Here is a 4540-nt window from a genome sequence, read left to right as displayed (position 1 = left end):
GAGTTTTATGTTACCTGTAAAATATATAACAATTCTTATACAGGTTCTCACTGCAGTTTGACACTAACACAATACATTATAAGCATTGGCAACAAAGTGAGAAACTGAGAGCCGCAAATATTAAGATAATATATGTACTGTCCACTGTCAAAGATAAAGCAATTACAGAAGGGCCCTGCTTATACAGCAGGTTAGGTCCTGGGATTCTGCTGTAAAATGAAAATCGCTGTAAAGTGAATCATAGAGTATTTTCACTTTCAAATGCATATAATAGCCTGATAAAATGTTTACAGTATCTTATATTAAGTGAACAATATAGGTAGGCCTAAAAAGGCATATAATTCAAATTCAAATGTTTGTTTCTCTGTGTAGATTACAGTGTGTGATTTACATATTATAAAATAAAATACTTATTACAAAGAAGGCCACTAGTATGCCTAGGTTATGTCTAGGCATTTCGGGCAGACTAATACTATTTCTTACTCTATATTGATGCAGGTTATGAATCATACTGGCATAAAGAGAGGTAGCTGTAGTGATTAACTAGATTTACAAAAGTGCAGTAGTTCAAAACACTTAAAAAATTAACAATTAGTTTATCAATTAATGGGAATGGTCTCATCTTGGCATGATACAGTTTCTATTATAGCTCCTATAATGGAGTGTCTTAGACAATCTTATGATTAGCTTAAGAATTATGTAGCAAAAACTATATTCAGAATTTTATGTTGACAGTCATTAGTGTAAATTAGGGGAAGTCACAGATATCAAATAAGTGTATTTGTATTTTGTTTTGGATATGTGTAAGCTAAGGTAGTTTTCATGTGGTTAGCCACTGGTGGGATGTGTTAGGGAGATAAGGTGTTTTTTAATGGTGCTTTTGAAAATGGTGGTTGAGTCGGCAGTTCTAGAGTTTTCAGGCAGGGAGTTCCAGATATTAGGCCCTTTTATGTACGTTGAATTTTTGTGTATGTAGATTTACCTGGACACGAGGAATGTCATAGAGATGTTTGTGTCTGGTATTATGCCTATGGGTCCTGTCACAACTATCAAGAAAGCATTTTAGTTCAGGGTTAATATTGGAATTTATGGTTCTGTAAATGTAGATTGCAGAGTAATAAGTGTGAATGTACTGAATAGTGAGTGAGTTTAGGTCTTTGAAGAGTGGGGGTGTGTGTTGCCTAGCATTGGATTGTGTGATAATTCTTACTGCAGCTTCTTTTTGGGTTATTATTGGCTTTAGGTGGGTAATTGCTGTTGATCCCCAAGCACAAATGGCATATGTGAGGTAGGGATAGATGAGTGAATAGTATAATGTGAGTAGGGCTGATTGTGGTACGTAGTAACGTATCTTAGAGAGGATCCCAACAGTTTTTGATACTTTTTTTATTATGTGTTGGATATTGGTGCTGAAATTCAGAGTGCTGTCAAGGTGTAGACCTAGGAATTTGCCCTCATTATGCTTAGCAATAGGAGCACTGTCGATCTTAATGCTGAGTTGTGCAACTCCTGCTTTGTTACCAAACAGAATATAGAAAGTTTTGTCAGTGTTAAGTGTAGGCAGTCATCCAGGCTGATATTTTTAGGAGTTCTTCATTAACAATGGTGTTGAGTGAGGCAAGATTTGGGTGGGAAATGACATGTCGTGTCATCAGCAAAGAGAATTGGTTTCAGGTGTTGTGATACTTTGGGAGATCATTGATGTATAAGAGGAAGAGCAGGGGACCAAGGACACTTCCCTGAGGCACTCCAGTATCAAGTGGTCATGATGATGAGGTAGTGTCCTTAATGGAGACATATTGATACCTGTTAGTAAGGTAGGATTTGAAGTATGTAAGTGTATGGCCTCTAATACCATAATGGTCAAGTTTGTGGAGCAGGATGCCATGGTCTACTGTATCAAAAGCTTTCCTTAGGTCAATAAAGAGTCCTAGTGGATAAAGTACACACATTACTACTTACATTAAAATATTTTTGTCCTTAGCTTACAGTGAGTGGTGAATATATTTATTATAGTAAGTCTGAATAAATGAATGGGTATATATGAAAACCACTGTATTGGTGAAATGCTGTAAAGCATTTCACCAAGACAGTGGTTCACCAGTACAGTGGTTCACCAGTACAGTGGTTCACTAATACAGCAGTATTAGTATCAAGTGATCCTTTCTAATTTTTAAATCTATAGCATTCTAATCACTCTTTCACTATTATATTTCCAATACATTTTTGCCCCATTAGAGTAGCCTCCATGTTCTTCATAGTTTCCTTTGGGCCACACTGGCTGGGTCTCCTACACCAAGGTGTCTGTGGCCTTTGAAGATTTAACCAGACACTCCCCATTGCATTGGACATGTACAAGGACCTATTTACTAATTATCGTTTGCTTGTAAATCGAACCTGTACTTGGAGCTATTGTTGTTGGCCTTGCATAAATCAGTCCACTGGTCATGATTCGCTCTGCTGTTTATATGTGTATTAGTTGCCCAGATTTGAGAGTTTAGTGGATTAAACTTTGTGGATAGTGGGGCCCTCAATTGAGCTTGGTAAGTGGAGTAGCGCCTGGCCAAGCAAGCATTGAGAGATGTGCACCTATTTGGTCTGGGGTGGCTTTTTGGCTCCACTGTGGTTACTTATGAATAGTGTTCCATGAAATTAGGTCTGGGACTATTGTATGTAATCTTTCCTTGTTGATTATTATTATTATTATAAGTAAAACCAAGCGCTGAACCCATTAGGGTCATATAGCATTGCTCCTTGTCGAACTCGGAAAACTACTGCTCCCAGTCAATCCAATTTGTCTATCAGTTCTTGCTTCTCCCACACATCTGAAGTTCACTTGAAGAAATCTGGTTGCTTTCCACTGGGAAACATGAAGGCAATCTTTTTTTTTTATGCTCCAGTATACTGTGACATTGTACACTCTTGTCATTTGGTCTTGGGATTACTTTTTACTCAGTGCAAGTCTAAGTTTGCATCGTACAATTACAGAATGTCATGTAACCTGAGACTCTCCTAACTCAAAGCAGTGTCTGGAATAGCTGTCACTGTTAGCCACCATGCCCAACTAAATTTACACCAGAATCCTTTAGAGAAGAGTGCAGGAGGCATCCATTAATCATGAAATTTAAGTCCTTTGTCCAGTCACTTTATGGTCACCACAGATACTTAAGCAAAATAAACCTTGACTGCCATTCCTTCCTATCTATGTTCTTTGTCAGGTCGGCAGTTAGTAACTGCTGAGCTGTTTCCCATTCTCGCTGTAAGACCCTTGTAGGTTCAGCACTTCTTTTTGATTATAATAATAATGTTACCCATTCTGAGACTACCAAAACTGTTGACAGCTTGACCAGCCAACAAAGTGCTGTACTATCATTCACCCTGGATGATAAGACATGAAATAGTGTAAGCCTTTATTATAACTATGTTTGTATTAAGGAGAGCTAATTTATCATAACCTGACAGAGATCCCTTCAAGTGAAAATGATCCTTGCTGACTACAACCTACAATGAGCCCTCTTGTCATTCAAAGGAGGCTTCTTGATGCTGCCAAGAGGCTTTTGATCCAGGGAAGTGGGATTATCCTTCCCTTTCTTGGATTCAACATGACTGTCTCCTATTCCCTGTGCTTTGTATGACTCCTGTGGATTTAGTACTTCCTTTAGATTATAATAATCTAGAATTTTAATTTGCTGTATTGTATCTCCTAAGATAGGGTCTACCATTTGTTCTCTTTTTCTCCAGGAAGGCTCCTTTATGCCAGTGAAATACTCTTAATCCAGGGAATTGGGCCACCCTCTTTGATCAGATCCAACTTTCTTCCATTCACAAAGTGTCAGATGACTTAAAAATTTAATAATAATAATAATAATAATGAAAAATAATTGTTCCTATTTGTGACAAACCGTTTTCAGTCAAATCGCAACTGTATCATTGACCATCTTCCTGTCATGACTGCTCATGATAGGAAACAGTGGCCTCCTAAGTTCATATTACAAGACTCACTGATGGTCATTTCATGAAGAGATGCTCAGCACCTCAGAGGATTGTCAGGTTGTGCTGACAGTTAAATATCTTTGCAATGAAAGCAGAGGCATGGCCAGGTTTTAATACCAGGGGCAGCACCTATATAAGAAGCTCACCCTGCATACCAAATAAGATATTAATTCATTATACACAGACCTCTTCAAGGGGGGCTCCTTGGCGAAGTGAAGAGGCTCTTGGTCTGAGGAATTAGACCTTTTGGTCTCCTTCCTCAGACCGAACCTGCTGTATAGCCCTTGCGGCTTAGCACTTCTGTTTGATTATAATAATAATAATCAGACCGAACCTAATTATCCCCCAATCCCTCCTTCCCTCTCCCATCCTCCCCATTCCCCCTTTCCCTTTCCTCCTCTCTCCATCTCTCCCCCTATCCCCTTCTGTTTTTAGCCTTTGGGATTCTTCCCACAGGAATGGTACAGTGGTCCATCCTATTCCATTGAGGTTCGTGGTGGTGGTGTAGTTTGCCGTGGATGAAACTTGAAATGTCTGCCCATCCCAT

This window comes from Cherax quadricarinatus, chromosome 3, assembly GCF_038502225.1.
Source record: "Cherax quadricarinatus isolate ZL_2023a chromosome 3, ASM3850222v1, whole genome shotgun sequence".
In the NCBI taxonomy this organism is placed as follows: Eukaryota; Metazoa; Arthropoda; class Malacostraca; order Decapoda; family Parastacidae; genus Cherax; species Cherax quadricarinatus.
Note: the sequence above shows the minus strand (reverse complement) of the source record.